Here is a 25047-nt window from a genome sequence, read left to right on the forward strand (position 1 = left end):
ACGGCCCGGGCAGACGCCCAGGACTTAGTCCAACGATGCGTCGGCTGCCAGCTTTTTGCAAACCAAAGCCATATGCCACCCACCGCCCTCCAAACTATCCCCATCACTTGGCCCTTCATGGTCTGGGGGCTTGACATGGTTGGACCCCTTAAAGGCGGAACCCACAAGAAAAAATACTTACTGGTCATGGTGGATAAGTTCACCAAATGGATAGAAGCCAAGCCTGTTAAGACGGCCGAATGAGGACCGGTGATAGACTTTATATACGGGGTTGTACACCGTTATGGCGTCCCCCACAACATCATCACTGATAACGGCACGAACTTTACGGCCGACGAGGTAAAACTCTGGTGCAAAAACATGGGCATCAAGCTCGATTATGCTTCCACGCCGAATCGCACCACCGGATACACACCATTCTTCATGGTGTATGGCACAGAGGCAGTTTTGCCCTGCGACATAATTCATGACTCACCTCGAGTGCGCATGTACGAAGAAAGAGTAGCCGAGCTCGATCGGCAGGACAGTTTGGACGCCTTGGAGGAAGAGCGTGACGTGGCAAAAGCCTGTTCTGCATTCTATCAACAGCAGGCTCGAAGATACCAAAGCAGAGAAGTACGGGCCAAAAATTACAACGTTGGCGAATTAGTTCTACGCCTGCTGGACAAGAAAAAGGACAAACTCAAGCCCAAGTGGGAAGGTCCCTTCATAATTGACCAAGTCCTGACTGGTGGAGCGTACCGCCTGCGAGATGCATCGGATAACCGACTCGAGCCGAACCCATGGAACGCAGCCCGTCTCCGAAGATTCTATGCCTAGCGCCGGACTCTGTGTTCGTCTCCTTCCTCTGTCCATTTTTTATATACGTTTTGTCTTACATTTCTCTCCTTCTCCCCTCCCTCTCTCTTATAGCCTTTAAAGGCTCATAAAGTGACGCGCTATCCGCGCTCATTAAACCTGGGGGCTTCTTTAAACAGAAGCTTATTTATACGGGCTTCATGCCCAACACATGTGTCACACTTCCGCATGTACCTTTTATTCACCATTATATGCATCGATATGACTTAAGTTTTGGCCAAGATGGGTTGCCTGGCTCCTGTGCTTACCCCTACGTTCCCGATTGTTCGGCTAGGTGGTAAAGGGAGCACCTCTGCGATTGTTCTGACGGGTCAGCCGGATGTGTACCTCAGACTGGGTGAAGCCGAAAGCTAGCGTTCTTAAGGGAATATTCGGTCGGTGAACTAAAGATGATATTTATTTATTTATTTATCTATACGCCCCCAGATGTTTTTCCTGCGTCTCTTTTCGGAAAATGGACATGCACTTTAGGGCATGCCTCCCAGGGAAAGGAACCCCTAACGGAACTATTCTCCCTGGAAGATGTTTCTTACTAACCATGTAATATAACATAACTAGTTGGGCACTTGTCTGTTCAAGCACTAATGACCCCTATGCCTGGTCTCCATGCATACCCCGGTTCTTATATAACCGCGAGGGTATTCGGACACACTCCGGACCGTCAGGTCCCGAGGTTGAAGCGAAAAGGTCGGCCATGACAAATGATCTACAATCCGGCTAGAAGGCATTACACGTGTCAATTAAAATTACATAGTCAATCTGACTGATTGTATTCCTCTTCAATACCATCTAACAGGCTGTCTAGCTTACAGTCCTGTTGGGAATACTTTGCGGCCAATTCTACTTGGCCGTATACTAAGATCACAGGGATCTCCTTCCCATCGGGCCCCATGGGTCCGACCTCGGCCATGTGGTTTGGGTCAGCCTTCGTGTACCGCATCTTCACCATGGCCCAGGCCTCCCTGGCGCCTTGACGGCAGGCCGACATCTTCCACAATCAAAAGCGCCGCCGCGCTCCCTTCAGCTTCTCTACAAGCTCTCCAAGGCCTTCGGGCATGGAGACGGATGGCCACAAGGCCTGGGCAACGCCTTGCATCACCTGCCGAACACGCTCGTGCAATTGTGAGAGCTCGGGAAGAAGGTCACCCGTAGAACCGGGCATTTCCTCTGCAGGACGACCTGTTAGCATACCTACAGACATTACTCTGTTAGTCGACTTCCTCGCCAAACTCTTTTTTCAAAGTTCGTTTAAGCACTTACTAAATATGCCACGTCGAAGCCGTTGATTCTCCTTAATGGAGTCCAACAGCTGGGCACGAACATCCTTCAGTTCAACGCCCAGCTTGGTGTTGGCATCTTGGAGATCGTTCTTCTCCCGCCTCACCTTTGTCAGCACACTCTCACCAGCCTTCAGCTGGCGTAGGAGTTGTTGCTTTTCCGGATTTAATCCGGCGCCATCTGCAATTTCATTTGTCAGATTTGCACCCACACCGCACTTTGCAAAATACTTATCTTTCGAAGCGTATATTACCAGAGGGGGTCTCCTTGGGCTCCCCTGTCGCGGCTAGTGCAGCCTCAAGTTGGGCTTTGCACTCTTCCAGCTCCTGGGACAGTAGGGTATTCTTTTCTGTAAGAACCTGCATAACAAATGATCCTTAAATCAGTTGTTCTAACTGTTTCAAGTCTCGGGGGCTACTGGTATATATATAATTACCAAAATTTTCTTACCCGTATGTCTTTTACATATTGCTCCGTGGCTCTGGCTAGACCATTTTGAGCGGCACGGAGGTACGCATCTCCCGAATTGAAGGCATCCAATGCCTCTTGGGAGAAACAAGCGTCGCGAAGAACTGTCCGGTGATGCCTGTGGTTCATGGCACTCTCCACCTCAGAATTGGTGGCAGACAGCCTGTCCGCGTCCTCTATCGGAGGAGCGTACGGTGCGCGCCTTGTGTTCGCCTCCGCTTCCGGACCAGGATTTGGAGCCTGGCTGGTGGAGGCGCGATTGGCAACCTCTTCGGATATAGTCCGGCGAGGTCTCTTCATCCTGAAGAAAGCACGAGCGTTAATATGCCTTGAAGGAATAACACCTGGGAATAAGATGGCGCACTATACCTTTGCGTCAGCGTCTCAGTCCGGACCGCACTTCTTTTCAGCCCGCGGGGCCTTGCCGCCCCTCGTTGGCTAGTCGCCGCAGGCTCGGCCTCCCGTCTCAAGGACCTCCGCTGCAAAACACGGTTGTCATACGGCAATCGAAAACACGCGAGGATAGATCCCTTTTCAAAGTGCTGGGACTTCGGTCTCAGTTACCTGTGAGGCTGGGAGTAGCCCTGGGTAATCGGCCGTAATGGCCACCAAGGCGTTGTCCTTGCTCAATTGATGAAACACCCCATCAATCAACTCCACAGATAAGTCCGGATCTTCTTCAGAGGCGGGTCGAGGGACCGTCCCGGATCCTCGGGTTGTGGAGGAGGGCTGTTTATTTCTTTAACAGCCTGGCGCAGTTCCTGCATTGAAGTTGTTAGACTGAATATTTAACGATGGGAATATAAAATGGATGGGCAGGTAAAAGTGTCCACTTACCCAACTTGGGGGATTGTACATAGAAAATCCACCCTGTGGGTTGACGCAGAGAAATTCCTCCTCTTATCCCTTGTACAAAGCGGACAAGATCTTTATTAGAGCGGCAGCCAAATCCAGCCCCTTACGGCCGTGGAGGGTGGCGTCGTCCTCCCCGTTGAAGTCCCACATGGGGTGCCTCTATACTGAAGCGGTTGCACCCCTCGCATGATGCATGCGGCCATGACCCCGATCATGGTCAGTCCGGAATGAGCTGACAATCTTTTCCGGCCCATCAGGTAAAGAACGTCCTTGTCACTTTCCCTCTGAGGGCTCCGTGGATGCCAGCTTAGGCGCTTCTTTAGGGGAGCACTGTCGAACTCAGGGAGGCCGATCCGTACAGGACCCAGTAGCGGGACGTCCTCTATATAAAACCATTCCGAAGGCCAGTCCTCGGACGCCTTCTTTGGGGTTCCGGATAGATATCCGGTCCCGGCGATGCGCCACACTTCGGCTCCGCCCACTTGATATATTGACCCCTTCTAAGAACGGGGCACAAGGCAGAATAGCCTTTTCCACAGCGTGAAATGAGCCTCGCAGCCCAAAACAGCTCACAAAGGGCTACGAAGCCCGCGATATGCAATATGGAGGCAGGCGTGAGTTTGTGCACCTGGAGGTCACAGAACTCCAGGAGCCCCCGGAGAAACAGATGAATTGGAAATCCGAGCCCTCTTACTAAGTAAGGGACAAGGCATACCCGCTCTCCTTTGGAGGGATTGGGGGCACTCTCCGCTTGCTCTCCGCCATTATAGGTGGCAAGTCCGGCTCGAACCGAGACCATATAGGCCGGGGGGAGAAATCCCTTGGTCTAGAGCGTCACTAGCTCGCTGTGTGGGATGGAGCATCTCTCCCAATCTCCAGGCTGAGGGCTGGAAGGGCGAGAGGAGGAGCTGCGCGGCCGGCCATGATAGAATGGACCTCTGTCGGATACGCTCTGATGAACACTCGCGGAGGGGAGAAGGTGTGGTTTGGATCTAAATCCTCGTCCCCTTAAATAGGTGGCTCATTCACGTGGCTAGGGGTGTAAATGTAAAAACACCCTGACTTTTCGTCTTTGTTTGACACGTGGAAGATGGGCATTATTGGGCGTAGAAGCCAAGGAGCACTACATTTACAAGAAACTGGACATTATTCAACAGGTGCACGGAATTTGGAGGAGAACCTGCCTTGCAATGCCGAAGACAATCTGCGCGCCCGACTCGTCATCATTGAAGCCTGGTTCGGGGGCTACTGAGGGAGTCCTAGATTAGGGGGTGTCCGGATAGCCGGACTATACCTTCGGCCGGACTCCTGGACTATGAAGATACAAGATTGAAGACTTCGTCCCGTGTTCGGAAGGGGCTTTCCTTGGCGTGGAAGGCAAGCTTGGCGATACGGATATGTAGATCTCCTACCATTGTAACCGACTCTGTGTAAACCTAGCCCTCTCCGATGTCTATATAAACCAGAGGGTTTTAGTCCGTAGGAGGAACAACAATCATACCATAGGCTAGCTTCTAGGGTTTAGCCTCCTCGATCTCGTGGTAGATCTACTCTTGTACTACTCATATCATCAATATTAATCAAGCAGGACATAGGGTTTTACCTCCATCGAGAGGGCCCGAACCTGGGTAAAACATCGTGTCCCCTGCTTCCTGTTACCATCCACCTAGACGCACAGTTCGGGACCCCCTACCCGAGATCCGCCGGTTTTGACACCAACAATAATGCTAGGTAGATCGACCGAGTGCAGCAATTGTGTGCCAGCAATCCACTTTTCTGGAAAATACTTGCTAGAAAACCATCTGAAACATGTGATGCTTGCTATTGTATAATATAGGAGTATGTATGAAGAACTGCCACTTAATTTACTCTACCTAATTACCCATCTGAAACTGGCTTCAAGTTCAAGAGGATTACTTGTGCATATTTTTGTACAAACTATGAATTGTGTACCCACTGCTCATTGGAGTATGAAAGTTGTCTGCAGTTGCTTATGCTAGAGAACTACTCCTGAAAATTTAGCTGTACTCCAGTGAGTACTCCATGGAGTTACTTACTCCAGTAGCTTAATTAAGTGTAGTTGATTCACTTACTCTAGTAGCTTAATTAAGTTGCAGTAGTGCTTGTAAGTTTGCAAGTTTTGTGTATTGTACTGCTTGCATCAGTACTTTTGTGTAATCTGACTGTAGTGCTTGTATAGTTTCTGTAGTTTTTCTTCAATTAATTTGTTTGGTTGTATTAGTTTAGTGTAGGACAAGAGGAGTAGAGGATAAGAGGAGTAGGACTTGCTCTCTTCTCTTTATCTTCTCTTCTCTTCCTGCATATGTTTTTAATCGAATGTATTATGAAATGACCTATAAATTTTCCAAGCTCTGTTATGATGAGCAGAGTTTTTACTTGCTACTTTCAGTTTCTCTCATTCCTGCAACTATAGGTTTTGTGGTAGTACCATGTTTGCTCTGTGATATTCGGTCCGCATTTTATAACACAACTTGGTCAAATAACTATCGAAATTAACTTCAGCTTTTTCAGTTATTGCACTTCTGCAGGTTTGGTGGGATTGGTTATGTGTCATGCATGTCTTTGCTAGGATCAGACAGTTATAGTGAAAGGCTTCTGTATAGAGAAAAGAAAATGTGATCATGGTGAATGAATTATGTACACTAGTTAGAGCATTAGTGTGGTTTGCTGGTGAGAAGGGAATCAAGGGATGCACATTGTGGGGGTGATGCTTACTAACACTTTGACAAACAAATTCAGAATGTGCTGGACTATATGTTCATTGGTACTACTTGTGATGCTGCTACTGTACCCCGAGAGGCCCTTGAGTTTGCCGGAATGTCGATCAACTTCCGTTCCGGCAAATTCGGGTACTCAATATGTCCTATTTTCAGCAAAGGTCATGCTGAATTTTTTTGTGAATTTTAGCATGACTTTGCTAAAAATAGGACATATGGGGTACTTGCGACTAATGCATGGGCCGAGGTATCTTAGTACTTAATTAAGTAGGATCGACTGCCCCTTTATTCTTGCTGCATTAAACCATAGGTGGCAATAGAGCCAAGTGATTAGGCCCAACTTAGAATTCTCCTTCCCTTTTCTTGATAGGGTATATTATTAGAAGATACCCATATATATCAGTCAACCTAGGGTTCCTCGGCATCGATAAACCCTAAATGATGAAAACTTAACTTAGCATTTAGGGTGCCTGAGCATCGACAAAGCCTAAATGATAAAACCTTGGCTTTTAGGGTGCCTCGGTGTCGATAAAAACCTAAATGATGAAAGCTTAGGCTTTTAGGGTGCCTCGGCGTCGACAAACCCTAAATGATAAAAGCTTAGCTTTTAGGATGCCTCGGTGTCGACAAACCCTAAATGATGAGACCATGATCTTGTTCCTTGACAATAACCAACTTTTTGACCAAACTATTTTCCTATTTAGAGTGAAACATGGCCCATAACGATGAGGCCGGTGGTTTGGACAAGGCATTCTGGGAGCTGTCCTAGGAGATGGAGGAAGAACCTCACCGCTACGAGGACGCCGCGGAAGACACCGATCCTGACTACACAATCCCTAGTGGCGTCGGGGATGACACCACTGATGGTGCCGCCGAGGATGCCACCACTGATGATGGCAGCGCATGCACAGATGGCAGCCAACCGAAGAGGCAATGGAAGGACCGGTGCCCGAACATGCTCGGCACCGTCAAGGAGGAATTTACCGAAGTGTCCTCCGAGGGGCATCCAACGGTGCCCAAAGAAATAGTCAAGGGGTACATGGGACAGCTCGGGTGCATTCTCCGGAGCACCGTCTCGATCAACACCGAGAACCTAAGGCATCGTGACCGAGGGAATTTGCGCAACCTCCTCTTCACGAAGCTGCACGAATGATACAAGTTCCTCGGTGACTTCGCAAACACAAGCCTCGCAGGGAATAAAGTGAACAGTGCCGCCCTCACGAAGATGAGCACGGCCCTGGATACTTGGAGAGCCGCGGTGAAGAGAATGATTGAAAAAGGTGATAGTTATGAGAAGATCAAGGAGAAACATCCTTCGATCAGCAAAGATGACTACCTGGAGTTCAAGATCAAGTGAGAGAGCGACGCAACCATGGAATTAAGTCAGTGGGGGAAAGAGATGCGTGACTTGAACTTAGGGGTCCACAAACTCGGTCCCGGCGGTTACAGAGTGGCGGAACCTATATGGGACAAGGAGGATGCGGAGCGTGCCGAGCAAGGCCTACCGCCCCTTTTCGAGAAATAGCGTGACAAGCAGACCAGGAACTATGTCAGGGCCCAGTACAAGGTGGACCCGGTAACCAAGGGGCTTACCACGGATCCGAAAACCAAGGCGCTTGAGCGTGTTCTGGTAAGGAATACACCCCCGCGTAATTAGCTCCATATGGTTGCATTCTAATTAATGAAGCCAATTTTCTAAATGGTTCACGTTCCTTCTGCAGGACACTGAAAGCAATAGTGCGGGGCCGTCTTAGAGCTCCCCTTTCGACACCCCTTTAAATAGGGTGTTGAACATAATGAAAAACAAGGATAATCTCAGTAAGCCGTTGTCAGCTGGTCGTGTGGCCGGCAAAGGCTTGTCCACGAAATGGTCGGAGTACTATACCGCTGGGTGAAAGGAGAGAAAGACCAGCTCGGAAAGCCAGGAGCACGAGGTTCAACAACTCAAGGCACAAGTGGCGCGGATTCCGGAGATCGTCGAAGAGCAAGTGCGGGACCAACTGGGAGCGACGATCACTGCCATTATGCCTACCTTGGTTTTTGGGTTGCAGGCATGGATTCCAACAGGGGCCGCCCCCGATTCCCAGCTTCACGGGTGGCAACTCGCGCAACGCGCCGGCGGCGCCATTGGTGTGTCCGGCGGAGGCGGCATTGGTGTCTCCCGCGGCGATGCCGGCATTGCAGTTTAATGCACCCGGGTGTGGGAAGAATACACCGGCCGACACCTCAGCAACAAGCGGCTCTCCGTCACTTGCATGCCCGTCGTTGGCGGTGCCTCGACATTAGCCGAGCTCGATGCCATCACGGTAACTAATTAATCCTCTCAGCCGATGACTTCATCTCCTTGCCTTTGACTGGGCATCCCTGACGCCCTACATGTTTTCGCGTGTTCCACGGTAATCAGAGGGCACCCACCGTTTATAGGGTTCAACTGGTTCGGGTGCTGCCGGGCTTCGACGACATGTTACCTCCGTATCAACCCCATGGGGCCAATGAAGATGATGTGATGACCCTCAGCGCCTGCATAAGCTGGCCCATGCTTTGGCCGAAGAGCCATATTCGTTTTGGGGGCGGGGGACACCACCCCACAGACAACACCGCCAGTCGTGCCGGAGCCAATCCATGGCAAGACCCCCGCAACACTACCGGACATGCCGGACATGCATATGGCACATGATCCGAACATGCATATGGCACAGGATCCGGACAACGACGACGACGATGGTACATTTACCAGGGTCGATAAGTACTTCAATGGACATGGGTACGATGATGAATTCTTGGGGCCTCCTTCTCAAGAACCCAACCCTGCAAAAGCCGATCTAGCTGGTATCGCGGAGAAACCCAGTTGCAACAGGCGTCATTTGGCGTTCAGTTCTCAGGAGACGCCTCCAGCTGCCGCCTTCACCGAGCCTCAGATAGCCGAGGTGCGAAATATTATCAGCCCCAACACACTCAAGAAGGCTGTCTGTGAGTAGAACTCGATCCCATTACAGCAGAAGAAGAAGGGACGGAAAAGAAAGAGTAACAAGGGTGCGAGCCAGCCGGCACCGAGTATGATTCGTGCTCAAGACAGGAAAAATTCACCTAAGGATATCTCGAGGAGGGTGCATGTGGCGGGTAGGCCGATGCTACCGACTAATCTGCTCAATAATGCAACTGGTGCTATGCGGAGTCTGCATGACAGTGTTGTTTCTTTGGAGAATCGGCGTCTCTAAGAGAATGATGTGGCATACCCGGTTTTCATGGTTAAGGTGCCAGAGGGCAAGGGCTTTGTGGATAGCGCCATCGGGGGTATGATCGTCCTGCGGTTTGATGACATCTTCGCTATGTTTAACCTTCATCCGCTGCACTACACCTTCGTTCGGCTATTTTCGCTGAGTATGGAGATGTGGATCATTAGAGACAAGACCCCGGACATCGTGATAGTCGACCCCTTCTACATGCGTGCCAAGATCTTGGGCAGCGCTGGGGTCCGGCAAGACGCGAGTTCATACCTCGAAGGCGTCATTCTAGCAAACCCAGATAAGGATAACTTCCTCGTGCCTTACTTTCCCGAGTAAGTCATCCCCTCGCTGCCCCGTAACATATGATTTCTTAGATCTCGATCGTTCTTTTTTTCTAACATTCCGTGTTTTGTGCAGTGACACACATTGCACGCTCATCCTCTTAAGCCCGAAATATTCCATGGCCACGTATTTCGACTCGGACCGTCAGTCGAAGAAAGACTACACAAATATCAAGAAAGTTCTTGATGATGTTCTCCCTGGCTACGCCAGATCTGGAGGCACCTTCAGCAGGCCAATTCATAGGTACGGCAAGCACGTGTTCGCCCACAATACGACGTTCCCCTGTGTCAAGCAACCGCTTGGCGGTCAGAAGGATGCCTACTACGCCCACCATCACATGCGGGCGATCGTACGGGACCATAATCACCTTCTGCTACCAAATAATCTCAAAGATTGGGCCGCAAGCTTGTCGGCAATCCAGGACGCGGACATCAGACAAGAATTCTTTCGCATCCAGTCGGAGTTTGCGGAAATCATCCATCAAGATGTCCTTCGTACCTCGGGGCAGTTCTACCTCAGATATTAGCCGTCCAACAGTGAGATAGAAACAACGCTACAAATGTAGGCTGACAACGCCCGTGATTTCATGACCATCACGACAGACGGCGGCTTCATCCACGCTCCGGTCCCTGAATCGAGTCGAAAGTAGTGATGCTATGTAGTTCTGAAATATCGATTAGCTCATGTTGTAATTAAACTTTAATGAACTTGTATGTCTCTTTGGTTTGGACAGTCGTTCAACTTATATGTAATCGATGCTATTTATTAGTAGGACCATGAATCATGCTATTAATGTGTTGCTTTTCTCTTCCGATCCTTTTGTTGCATACTTTATTGCTTATGTATTGTCTGTGAATTGCTACTAATGTTTTTTTTGGCTAGTGCATAGAGATGCCGTCGTATGCCGTGTACAAGGGTAAGGTTCCCGGAGTCTACGACGACTGGGAGGAGTGTCGGAGATAGGTTCACCATTTCAGCGATAACAGTTACAAACGGTACACCACTAGGGTGGAGGTGGAAGCTATATACGCACGCTATCTAGCGGGAGAGAGGAGGGAGAGGAGGACGAACCAGATGAAGACCAGTTTCATCGTGATGATGCTCATCGTGATGACCGCAACTCTCTTCTATGTGATGGTAGTTTAGATGATCGATATCGACTTGTAATGTGAAGACAAACTCGCTACTTGCGGTCTCGAGACTTGTAATGTTCTAACTTTGTTTGGTCTTTTGAATTCGGAGGCTAATATGATGAATTGTATTCGAAGACTAATATTCTATTGTATTCGATGAATCTGCTGTTTATATGTTGTGCTGTCTATATTCTATGTAGTAATATATTTTGTAACCTGTGCAAATATCAGAAAAGAAAAAAATTCCTAATATTCATACTAGTGGCGCACCACACTGCACTTTAGTGGCGCACTGCAATAAACACACTAGTGGCGCACTACCTAGAAGTGCGCCATTAGTAACCCAGAGCACAAGGTAAATATGGCCCCTTGGGAGGCATAGTAATGGCGCACTCCCTGGTGCGCCACTATTGTCTGGTATACTAATGGCGCACAAGGGGTGCGCCATTAGTATTAGTTACTAGTGGCGTGATGATAGTGGCGCACCTGTAGTAAGCCATTAATGGCCAAAACAGGTGCGCAAGTAATTAGCCTTTTCCTAGTAGTGATTGGCTAAGGACGAGGTGATGATGCGCGTGGGAAATGGTTCCAAAGTCGATGTGATCGCGGTCGGCACGCTACCTCTACGTCTACCTTCGGGATTAGTTTTAGACGTGAATAATTGTTATTTGGTGGCAGCGTTGAGCATGAACATTATATCTGGATCTTGTTTGATGCGAGACGGTTATTCATTTAAATTAGAGAATAATGGTTGTTCTATTTATATGAGTAATATCTTTTATGGTCATGCACCCTTGAAGAGTGGTCTATTCTTATTGAATCTCGATTGTAGTCATACACATATTCATAATATTGAAACCAAAAGATGCAGAGTTGATAATGATAGTGCAACTTATTTGTGGCACTGTCGTTTAGGTCATATTGGTGTAAAGCGCATGAAAAAACTCCATAATGATGGACTTTTGGAACCACTTGATTATGAATCACTTGGTACCTGTGAACCATGCCTCATGGGAAAGATGACTAAAACGCCGTTCTCCAGGACTATGGAGCGAGCAACAGATTTGTTGGAAATCATACATACAGATGTATGCGGTCCGATGAATGTTGAGGCTCGTGGCGGGTATCATTATTTTCTCACCTTCACAGACGATTTAAGCAGATATGGGTATATCTACTTAATGAAACATAAGTCTGAAACATTTGAAAAGTTCAAAGAATTTCAGAGTGAAGTTGAAAGTCATCGTAACAAGAAAATAAAATTTCTACGATCTGATCGTGGAGGAGAATATTTGAGTTAAGAGTTTGGTCTTCATTTGAAACAATGCGGAATAGTTTCGCAACTCACGCCACCCAGAACACCACAACGTAATGGTCTGTCCGAACGTCGTAATCGTACTTTACTAGATATTGTGTGATCTATGAAGTCTCTTACTGATTTACTGCTATCATTTTGGGGTTATGCTTTAGAGATGGCTGCATTCACGTTAAATAGGGCACCATCGAAATCCGTTGAGACGACGCCTTATTAACCGTGGTTTGGCAAGAAACCAAGTTGTCATTTCATAAAGTTTGGGGCTGCGATGCTTATGTGAAAAAACTTCAACCTGATAAGCTCGAACCCAAATCGAAGAAATGTGTCTTCATAGGATACCCAAAGGAAACTATTGGGTACACCTTCTATCACAGATCTGAGGGAAAAACTTTTGTTGCTAAATTTGGATCCTTTCTAGAGAAGGAGTTTCTATCAAAAGATGTGAGTGGGAGGAAAGTAGAACTTGATGAGGTAACTGTACCCGCTCCCTTATTGGAAAGTAGTTCATCACAGAAACCGGTTCCTGTGACACCTACACCAATTAGTGAGGAAGTTAATGATGATGATCATGAAACTTCAGATCAAGTTGTTACTGAACCTCGTAGATCAACTAGAGTGAGATCCGCACCAGAGTGGTACGGTAATCCTGTTCTGGAGGTTATGTTGCTAGACCATGACGAATCTACGAACTATGAAGAAGCGATGGTGAGCCCAGATTCCGCAAAATGGCCTGAGGCCATGAAATCTGAGATGGGATCCATGTATGAGAACAAAGTGTGGACTTTTGTTGACTTTCCCGTTGATCGGCAAGCCATCGAGAATAAATGGATCTTCCAGAAGAAGACTGACGCTGATGGTAATGTTACTGTCTATAAAGCTCGACTTGTTGCAAAAGGTTTTCGACAAGTTCAAGGGATTGACTACGATGAGACCTTCTCACCCGTAGCGATGCTTAAGTCTGGCCGAATCATGTTAGCAATTGGCACATTTTATGATTATGAAATTTGGCAAATGGATGTCAAAACTGCATTCCTGAATGATTTCTGGAAGAAGAGTTATATATGATGCAACCAGAAGGTTTTGTCGATCCAAAGGGAGCTAACAAAGTGTGCAAGCTCCAGCGATCCATTTATGGACTGGTGCAAGCCTCTCGGAGTTGGAATAAATGTTTTGATAGTGTGATCAAAGCATATGGTTTTCTACAGACTTTTGGAGAAGCCTGTATCTACAAGAAAGTGAGTGGGAGCTCTGTAGCATTTCTGATATTATATGTGGATGACATATTGTTGATTGGAAATGATATAGAATTTCTGGATAGCATAAAAGGATATTTGAATAAGAGTTTTTCAATGAAAGACCTCGGTGAAGCTGGTTATATATTGGGCATCAAGATCTATAGAGATAGATCGAGACGCTTAATTGGACTTTCACAAAGCACATACCTGGACAAAGTTTTGAAGAATTCAAAATGGATCAAGCAAAGAAAGGGTTCTTGCCTGTGTTGCAAGGTGTGAAGTTGAGTAAGACTCAATGCCCGACCACTGCAGAAGATAGAGAGAAAATGAAAGATGTTCCCTATGCTTCAGCCATAGGCTCTATTATGTATGCAATGCTGTGTACCAGACCTGATGTGTGCCTTCCTATTAGTTTAGCAGGGAGATACCAAAGTAATCCAGGAGTGGATTACTGGACAACGGTCAAGAACATCCTAAAATACCTGAAAAGGATGAAGGATATGTGTCGGTGTCAAAACCGGCAGATCTCGGGTAGGGGGTCCCAAACTATGCATCTAGGATTGATGGTAACATGAGGCAGGGAACACGATGTTTTACCCAGGTTCAGGCCCTCTTGATGGAGGTAAAACCCTACGTCCTGCTTGATTTATTCTTGATGATATGAGTATTACAAGAGTTGATCTACCACGAGATCGGAGAGGCTAAACCCTAGAAGCTAGCCTATGGTATGATTGTATGTATATGTTATCTATCGACTAGCCTGGCCTCGGTTTATATAATGCACCAAAGGCCGAGGATAACAAGAGTCCTAGCCGAATACGCCGGTGGGGAGGAGTCCTTGTCTTGATCACTGAGGGAGTCCTGGATTAGGGGGTGTCCGGATGGCCGGACTATACCTTCAGCCGGACTCCTGGACTATGAAGATACAAGATTGAAGACTTTGTCCCGTGTCCGAAAGGGACTTTCCTTGGCGTGGAAGGCAAGCTTGGTGATACGGATATGCAGATCTCCTACCATTGTAACCGACTTTGTGTAACCCTAACCCTCTCCGGTGTCTATATAAACCGGAGGGTTTTAGTCCGTAGGACAACATCCAGAACAACAATCATACCATAGGCTAGCTTCTAGGGTTTAGCCTCTCCGATCTCGTGGTAGATCTACTCTTGTACTACCCATATCATCAATATTAATCAAGCAGGACGTAGGGTTTTACCTCCGTCAAGAGGGCCCGAACCTGGGTAAAACTTTGTGTCTCTTACCTCCTGTTACCATCCGGCCTAGACGCATAGTTCGGGACCCCCTACCCGAGATCCGCCGGTTTTGACACCGACATTGGTGCTTTCATTGAGAGTTCCTCTGTGTCGTCGCCGTTAGGCTTGATGGCTCCTATGATCATCAATAGCGATGCAGTCCAGGGTGAGACCTTCCTCCCCGGACAGATCTTCGTCTTCGGCGGCTTCGCACTGCGGGCCAATTCACTTGGCCATCTGGAGCAGATCGAAAGCTATGCCCCTGGCCGTCAGGTCAGATTTGGAAGTTTAAACTACACGGCTGACATTTGCGGGGACTTGATCCTTGACGGATTCGAGCCACTGCCGAGCGCGCCGCACTGTCACGACGAGCATGATATAGCTCTGCCGCCGAACAGTGTCCTGGAGGCCGCACCCGCATTGGCTTCGACCCTTAATTCGGAGCCAACTGCGCCGATCGAGGATGGGTGGTTGGACACCGCCTCGAGGGCTGTGATCCCAATGGCGATCGAGCCGAACACCAGCCCCGCACTCCGCGAGACTCGTGACTCCAAGGAGCCGGACTCCTCTCCGGACTCCGAACCTCCACGCCCCTGCCGATATCGAATCCGATTGGGCGCCGATCATGGAGTTTACTGCCGCGGACATCTTTCAGCACTCGCCTTTTGGCGATATTCTGAAGACACTAAAGTCTCTCTCTTTATCAGGAGAGCCCTGGACGGACTACGGTCAGCAAGGTTGGGATACGGACGATGAAGAAATTCAAAGCCCACCCACCACCCACTTTGTAGCCACTGTCGACAATTTAACCGACATGCTCGACTTCGACTCTGAAGACATCGACGGTATGGATGCCGATGAAGGAGACGATGAAGAACCAGGGCCTACTGGGCCCTGGAAAGCCACCTCGTCATATGACGTATACATGGTGGACGCACCAAAAGATGACGACGAGGAGCGGAAGGACGCACCAAAGGCTTGTTCCCTCGAGAAGCAGTCAAAGCGGCGACGCAAGCGCCGCCCCAAATCCCGCCTCGACAAATATAATGATCACACAGACCCAACGCTGGAGCAGGGCAAACCGCTGCCGGACAACGGCAATCCGGATAATCAAACCGAACAAACAAATTATATCAAGTATAATGGTCCGGAGGATATAACGCCGGACAGGCACCCAGAGCAGCAGAATGCCCGTAAAAGGCTTGTTGCCACCGTGAGGAGTCTTAAAAAACAGAAGCAAAGGCTCAAGGCTGCGCAAGACACACTCCAAATCAGATGGAGTAAAATACTCAACATTGCAGCGAGGTACGACGATAATCGCCCTACCAAGAGCTACCCAAAGCGGAAGCTCTACCTGAATTCGATGAGGAGGCCTCGGACCCCCCACAAACAAATATCAAAGTAGCCACCTGGCCGGATAAACGACCCCTCTACCAACACAGAGCGGCATACAACGCCACTCACAATACAACACGCGACCCAGGTGAGGGCTCGCACCCAAAGGACGGCGCAGCAAGATCCATCTATGGACCACGCAAGCGCGCCCCAACATACAATGCAACACAACAAACATCCGAACAGTCAGTCAGCACCGATCAGGCAGGAAGCAGACAGTAAGCTAAGAATACTGGAAGAAGGTGGTCGCTCAGCCAAAGCCCTAGTTCAACCAGAACAATAGGGAAAGCGGTAGAGGCCGCTCCGTAGCTTTGGTGCCCTAACTTGAACTGGCTGAAACTAAAATGGCCGGACTTTCTAATGATGGCACTGGCTTGGCTGGATCGACATGAACTTCTATTAGGACAGCAACTGTTTTGCCCCTTGTCGAACTTTGACTGAGACATAGCCTTGCTGCTGCGGGGCAGCCGACTTATAATTCTAGTTACTGTCCTTCTTGTTCATGTAGTGCCTGCCTCTCTCCAAAACTCCTTCCCGCACTTGATTGAGATGGGCCTAGATTCCGCGATAAGTTCCGAGAAATGGAGGAAATGATGCATTCAAAGTTCGCAGAATTGCAAGAAAGAAAAATCCTTGAAAGAAAAACCAAACAAGACCAGATGTTCCCTGTTGTTATCCGGAACGAGACTAAATGTTCGGCCTTAATGAGATGGCTTGATCAGATACTGGAATCCAATCGGGGAACTTGGTTATTGACCCACTAATCTTTCCCTCTTTCAAGTCCAAGTCTCAAGAGGGCGCTTAGGCCGGGCCCTTCTCCAGAGTTCCGATACCGATATCACTATTTGAATTAGTTGATTGATTTCCCTTAGAATTTCATTCCTCCTCAAGTCCCAGTTTCGGTCAAGTAGTGGCAAGTATCATCTGTATCTGGCAGATAAGCTTTCACATGCATGAATTGAACTACCGAGATCTTTTCTTACTTGGCAACTAGAGCCTCCCCTTCGGGATTCGAGATTGAAGAAGAGGAAAACTGCTTCTAAAGGGAACTCGAAGTCCTAGACCTAGTGCTATGGATAAATCCAAGCGTTGAAGCAAACACACTCAGCTATAACACCCAGTTATAGGTTTTGGGAAAAGTCCTACCGATGTAATTATAGACAGCATAATTTGGCCTTCCTGGTAGGGACCCATGTTATACCCTGACCAACGCTTCTTGTTCTCTGACCACCTCCATATTCCACGGCCTGGTTGCAGCATGGATAAGATCCGACACAAACATAGGTGGATCATTGGACCGCGGGCACAGCGGCGTCATAACATCTTGTTTCTCAAGAGTACATAGCAATCGGTCCTTCTTGGAGTTCAACAAAATGAATCAATCATATCAGTAGGTGGCATACTTGCCTGCTCAAGGAAACTGGACGGAAATTATCAAGGATAAGCCAAACCCGCTTTCTTCTTTCTTTCCATAAAAGCGTAGGTAGAATGCGTATAGTAATGGTAGAGCTGAGCTACAGGGGTGCCGCAAACCCCTTATGTTTCACCGATGAGGTGCTGGACCATGAATTTCCAGAGGGATTCAAACCCGTAAACATAGAGACATACGACGGAACAACAGACCCTGGGGTCTGGATTGAGGAGATGATATCCACGCCATCAAGTACTTACCCCTCAAGCTCAAAGGGCCAGCTCGTCACTGGCTTAAAGGCCTCCCCGAAAGCTCCATTGGAAGTTGGGAAGAGCTCGAAGACGCCTTTCGGGCAAATTTTCAGGGGACTTATGTCCGACTTCCGGATGCGGACTATTTGAGTCATATAACTCAACAGCCCGGAGAGTCATCCCAAAAGCTTTGGAACAGGTTTCTTACTAAAATGAACCAGATTGTCGACTGTCCGGACGCTGAAGCCTTGGCAGCTTTTAAGCATAGCGTCCGTGACGACTGGCTCGCCAGACACCTCGGCCAAAATAAGCCGAGAACGATGGCCGCATTAACAAGCCTCATGACCCGCTTTTGCGCGGGTGAGGACAGCTGGCTAGCCAGATGCAGCACCAGCGACCCTAGTACATCTGAAGTTAGAGATGGAAATGGGAAATCACGGTGCAACAATAACAAACGCCAGAATAAAGAAGACACCACGAAGGGCACGGCAGTAAATGCCGGATTCAAAAACTCTCGGCCAGGTCAGCAAAAGCCGCCCTCTGAAGGCACCAGGGATGAACTGTCCGGCCTCAACAAAATTCTGGACCAAGTATGTCAGATCCATAGTACCCCTGGTAAACCGGCTAATCATACCCACAGAGAATGTTGGGTCTTCAAGCAGTCCGGCAAGCTCAACGCCGTACACAAGGGGGAGGATACACCAAGTGAAGACGAGGACGAGCCTCCCAAGCAAGACACTGGGGAACAAAAGAAATTTCCACCAGAAGTCAAAACAGCAAACGTGTTACACGTGATCAAGGGAAAAAACAATGCGGCACTCCCATGAAAATATACCCAAGTTCCTGTCACCGCGAAGTCCTGCCACTGGTCGTCTCAACCGATCACTTTCGACCATCGCGATTACTCAGCAAGTATCCGACACGCAGGATGGGCCGCCCTGGTATTAGACCCAATAATTGGCGGACATCACTTCACACGAGTCTTGATGGATGGTGGCAGCAGTCTAAACCTAATATATCAGGATACAATCCGCGGGATGGGGTTAGACCCAACAAAAATTCGCCATAGCAATACTACCTTTAAAGGAGTAACGCCAGGCCCAGGGGCTCGTTGTACGGGCTCCCTCCTACTACAAGTTATATTCGGCTCCCCCGATAACTTCCGTCGCGAGCATTTAACCTTCCACATCGCTCCGTTCCAAAGTGGCTATCAAGCACTGCTCGGACGCGAAGCTTTCGCTCGCTTTAACGCAATATCACACTACGCCTCCCTCACACTCAAGATGCCCGGTCCACGTGGCATCATTTCAGTGAAAGGAAATATCAAGCGATCTCTATGCGCCGAAGAGAGTGCGGCTGCCTTGGCAGCCGCACACTAAAGGCTCCCGGACCAGCGAAAGCATACAATAGGTTGTCAAGACCTCAGACACAATTAATCAACTCCGGCGCCGCTATTTATACCGAATAAGTGGTCACACCCCTATTTGTCAATACAAGGGGCTCAACGCGCGCAGACAAGTGGCAATTTTTTCTCATCTTGAATTATACATGGTTTCTTTAAAAACTATCTTTTTGCATGACAACTTTTTCACCTAAATTCCTCTCTTTTACAGACGATCATCGTGCTACACCCGTCCAGGATACGGCACAACGGAGACACAGGCGCAGACGTGCAGCAGGGACCCGCTCCAAGGATTCTTTTTAGATTAAGACCCTGCGTAAACCTTTTTTACAGTCTCTTGTTGATACATATCCACCGTTGAGAAGGATGCTGACGTCTTGGCATGTGGCCACGCCAGAACAATGCACGTACCTAGACACAAGGGGCTTCTTACAAAGGCCATTATTTAGGCCCGGTTTATACCACAAAGACCGAATACCTTAGGCAGTGTTCGGCGTCGCAAGTTTGGCCTTATATGCATCAACTCCGAATCATTGTCTTTGGTCAAATGTTGGGTTTGCCCGGCTCCTGTGTTTTGGTGCCTTACGTTCCGCTTTACCGGCTAAGGTAGCACCAGGAGAACTACTGCGATTGTGCCCTGGTTCATCCGGACGAGCACCTCAGTAGAGAAAGCCGAAAACGGACTGTCATGATATAGCGTGAGACTGGTCAACCACTCGATGACCTGTTGGAATGTTAGAATTCCTCCGCCTTAACGAAGGGCCGTTTTCCGACCAGGCATGTACGCACCCCGGGATCGGGAGAGTGCAGAGCCACCAGGGGCTATCTAGTAGCCCCACTGTCAAACTCCTATGGCTAAGTGAAAGTGCTAAAGCATTATAGTCCGGTTGCCTCGCTCGCTCCGCTATCACCTCCTTAATAGGACCAAGACGTTGGGTTAAGTGTGAACGCATGTTTTTTCCGAGCACCTCCGCATTATATGCGTGGGGGTTGAAGCCGACGGCTGCAATCTTTCAGGTTATACACATGTATACGTAAACGGCCGCCCAGGAGGCATCATATTACTTTCAGGCAAAAGTATAAAAATAGCCTCATAAAAATTTATAAAAGCATTTCGCTTACAATGAGATTACATATCACTCAAACATAATATTTTTTGAGCACTGGGTCTCTATCAAACGAGCACCCTCAAGAACTTCTTCAAAGTAGTGCTCAGTAGCCATTCGACCTATGGCCGAATCCCGCGCTGCAACAGTGGTAGCATCCATCTCCGCCCAGTATGCTTTAACACGGGCAAAGGCCATCCGTGAGCCCTCTATGCACGCCGACCTCTTCATCGCATTAATGCGCGACACCACGTCAAGGAGCTGCTGCGCCAAGCTGAAATAGCTATTCGGTTTTGGCCTTTCCGGCCATAGCTGATCCACAACAGACCTCATGGCGAGTTCGGACAACCTATTCAGTTCGGCCCATTCGGCTAATTGGTCAGTCAATGAAAGCGGACACTCGGGAGAATGGAATTGTGTCCAAAACAGCTGGTCCACTTCACGGTCCGTCTGACCCTGGAAGTACTTGGCCGCATCGGTACCGCTCGCCGCCAAATCCATATACACATCCTTCGAACTCCACAGCCGATCCAAAGAGGCATACCGTGGATCTCCGAAGTTCCTCCGCAACATAAAGGATTTCCCAGCTACAATATCCCCGGCTTCCCGCAACTCCTCCTTCTTCGCCCTCATAGCAGAGCGGATGTCTTTTCTCGTCGCAGCAGCCTTCTCAAGGTCCGATGCCTTCGCTAGGTTTTCCTTTTCAAGAACTTGGCAACGGTCACTGGCGGCTTTTAATTCTATGGCCATCTTATCTCGGCTCTCGCCATGCGTGGCCTTCTCGGTTTTCAACTCTTCGGCCGCCTTCAAAGCAGCCACATTACTAAACCTCGCTTGTTCCTTGGCTCGGGCAAGTTCTGCCCGCAAGGCTTCAACAGTGGCAGCTCCATCTGCAGTCACAACATATTAAAGATACTGGCATCATGCTGCTCTTCCTATGTGGCGTTTACCAGATAATGACACTTACCCTGTGCCTCGTCAAGCCTTTTGTTAACAAGCTTGATGTCGGCGTCTGCCGCATCCAACTGCTGTTTTAAATGGGCAAACTCGCTAGTCCAGCTAGCCACCGGAGCTTCCATCACCTGCACATAGAGGCAGTATGGTTATTACCTGGGAATATGATCCTCTGTTCATCGTCGTTTCTGACGACAAACAGAGTCTCAGGGGCTACTATCTACACAGGACACACCTAGCATGTGCAGGACTATCATATGTTATTTTACGTACCTCAAAGCCTGTCAGTAGACTCATAAAAGCTTCATGCAATCCGCTTTCGGCGGACAAGATTCTCTCCATCACTGTATTCATCAGCACATGGTGTTCATCTGAGATGGCCGCTCGCCCCACCAACTCCCTCAGAACATCCGATCGCACACCATACGGTGCCAGACTCTTTTTTCCGCTCTCTTCGGGAGCCGGACACTGGGAGCTTTGGGGGTCAATGGGATTATCTTCTGGCCTCACCGGACCCGGAGAGGCCCTCCGCGACGAAACTTCGGGGTCGCCCGCTTCCTGAGCGGAGGAGTCCGGAGGGGTCGTTTCGCTCTCCATCATCTCTGGAAGAAGATCCCCCGAAGACGAGCTCATTTGAGAGGGGCTAAGGCCCGACTGCAAAGATATATGCGGTGGTTATTTTCTCAGAAAAAAAAGATGGCATACCTGTACTATTAAAGTATTTCGGGTCACTTACGACTCGCTAGAGAATTGATCCCCCCGCAGACTTTGTGCAGCCAAAGCACCCCCCAAGGTAGGACCCTCTGTGGGAGACTTCTTCTCCCGTTTGGAAGCTTCGGCGTCCGAATCCCCGGGCGCAGTCCTTTTCCTCCTCCGGTCATCTTCCTTCATGGAGACGCTCGCTCCCTCAGTTAGAATGTGCAGCGTTGGGGGCCCGCGTCCGCCCGTATTATCCTTCCCAGTATCTTCCTTCAAGGGCTCCGGGCAAGGTGCGACCTAGAGCATCTTTTCCAATACCGGATTGTCCAAACCCTCAGGGAGGGGGGCCGAACACCGAATCAACTTCGCCTTTGTTAGCCAGTCCTGGTCAAAAAGCAAACTCTCAGAAATAACTTCATAACAAATGAGAGATAGTATGTTCGGCCGGAAGATTCCTTACCTATTCGGCGGCGCGGTTACTGCTCAAGCCCACATCCTTGGTGATTTCCGGACACTCTACCTGGGGTCCAAAGAATGACTTGTACATCTCCTCGTGCATCAGGCCGAGGAAATTTTGGATGACACGCGGTCCCTCGGGATTGAAATCCCACAAGCGAAGGGGCCGGCGTTTGCAAGGCTGGACTTGACGAACCAGCATAACTTGTATTACCGCAACGAAACTAAAATCTCCATTGAAGAGATCTCGAATGCGGCTTTGCAGTATAGGCACGTCCTTGGCTGGACCCCAGCTCAGACCTCTGCTGATCCATGACATCAGTTATGGTGGAGGGCCCGAGCAAAAAACAGGGGCGGCCGCCCACTTGGCACTTCTAGGAGCCGTGATGTAGAACCACTCCTGTTGCAACAATTCAGACACCTCTGGAATGGAACCTTTGGGCCACAGAGCTCCTGTCATCTTGCATATTGAGGCACCTCCACACGCTGCATGTTCCCCCTCGATCATCTTCGGCTTTACTTCAAAGGTCTTGAGCCACAAGCCAAAGTGAGGGGTAACCCGGAGGAAGGCCTCACACACGACAATAAATGTCGTGATATGAAGAAACGAGTCCGAAGCTAGATCATGGAAGTCTAGCCCGTAATAAAACATCAAACCCCTGACGAAAGGATCCAGAGCAAGGCCTAGACCTCGGAGGAAGTGGGAGACGAACACGATGCTCTCATTGGGTTTGGGGGAGGGGACGGCCTGCCCTCGGGCAGGCAGCCGATGCACAACCTCGGCGGTCAGATATCTGGCCTCCCTCAACTTTTTGATGTCTTCTTCCGTGACGGAGGAAGGCACCCATAGGCCTTGAAGGCTAGATCCGGACATGATTGAAGGTTCGGAGCACCTGACCTGAACTTTGGGTGTTTGAGCTTGAGGTGGGGGAAGGATTCGATTGAGCACGGGAGGGAAAAAAATAAAAACCTTGTCCCTTTATAAAGAGGGTGAATATCAAGCGTCCTCTTCGTGGCCGTTTGGACTTGCCTATAGTCTAGGAGTCCTAGAAGCGGTTGGGTTACCCACGCCCGTATTGATGAGAATCCCGGAATAAGGGGACATGATCTCTGCTTTAACAAAACATGCCAAGGAAACCGCCTCGCATGACGCGCTGAGGAGGGATAATAAAACGATTCGAATAAAGGCTTGGCCGTGGTGCGATGTCGCACCACGGAATACGTCAGCAGATTAGATTTGTGTAAATATCATTCTCTCTATGGCAATATGTGGAAACTTATTTTGCAGAGCCGGACACTATCTTTGTGTTCAAAATCTTCTATGAAGTACTTGGAGGAGGAACCCGCCTTGCAATGCCGAAGACAAACTGCGCGCCGGACTCATCGTCATTGAACCCTGGTTCAGGGGCTACTGAGGGAGTCCTGGATTAGGGGGTGTCCGGATGGCCGGACTATACCTTCAGCCGGACTCCTGGACTATGAAGATACAAGATTGAAGACTTCGTCCCGTGTCCGGAAGGGACTTTCCTTGGCGTGGAAGGCAAGCTTGGCGATACGGATATGCAGATCTCCTACCATTGTAACCGACTTTGTGTAATCCTAACCCTCTCCGATGTCTATATAAACCGGAGGGTTTTAGTCCGTAGGACAACATACAGAACAACAATCATACCATAGGCTAGCTTCTAGGGTTTAGCCTCTCCGATCTCGTGGTATATCTACTCTTGTACTACCCATATCATCAATATTAATCAAGCAGGACGTAGGGTTTTACCTCCATCAAGAGGGCCCGAACCTGGGTAAAACTTCGTGTCCCTTACCTCTTGTTACCATCTGGCCTAGACGCACAGTCCTTGTCTTGATCACCAAGTCTTGTGGAATCTTCCATGTATGCGGCAGCTGTCCGAACTGGCCCATGAGTATACGGCCATGGGGGTCCTCGGCCCAATCTAACAGATCGGGAGATGACGTGTTGAGTACCCCCTAGTCCAGGACACCGTCAGTAGCCCCCTGAACCGGTCTTCAAGTTAGGGATGCTCCTCGATTCTTCTGAATTATTCTTCATCTTCGGTTGTCGGTCTTGAAAACTGGTTCAACAAATCTTCTCATCTTCGATCTTGAGGATCACCGAAATGCATTCGACGAGTTTATATGTCGGGTATCCGAGGAGCCCCTTTAAGTTTCCGGCCTTTATCAATGCCTTGTTATTTTTATGCCACACCTCGGGTTTGAAGTTGTTCCCGGGAGGCAGTGTCCTCTTGCGTCCGAGCTCCAACGCCGGACTGCATTCGAGGTATCTTTTGCAGACGAGCACCAATGCCGGACCGCTTCCGAGCTCCAACGCCGGAATGTATTCGAGCTTCAACGCTGGACTGTATCCGAGCTCCAACGCTGGACTATGTCCAAGCTCCAACGCCGGACTATGTCCAAGCTCCAACGTTGGACTGTCATAAATCACCTTGGTTCAAAAAAGTTAAAGGAGTTTAGCCGAGCTTAATGCCGGAAATGCCCTCTATGGAGCCAGCCACTAGCGCCCGAGCTTTATGCCGGACTGCTTCCGAGGTGGTGCACCACCCCGACTGTGGGCTGATTTTTGTCAATATTTTTGATTGGTGCAATTTATTCTCTGCCGAGATATATAGCCAGTAGCCCTCAAGGTATGTATCGGTCTAAA

Source organism: Triticum urartu, chromosome 2, assembly GCF_003073215.2.
Source record: "Triticum urartu cultivar G1812 chromosome 2, Tu2.1, whole genome shotgun sequence".
In the NCBI taxonomy this organism is placed as follows: domain Eukaryota; kingdom Viridiplantae; phylum Streptophyta; class Magnoliopsida; order Poales; family Poaceae; genus Triticum; species Triticum urartu.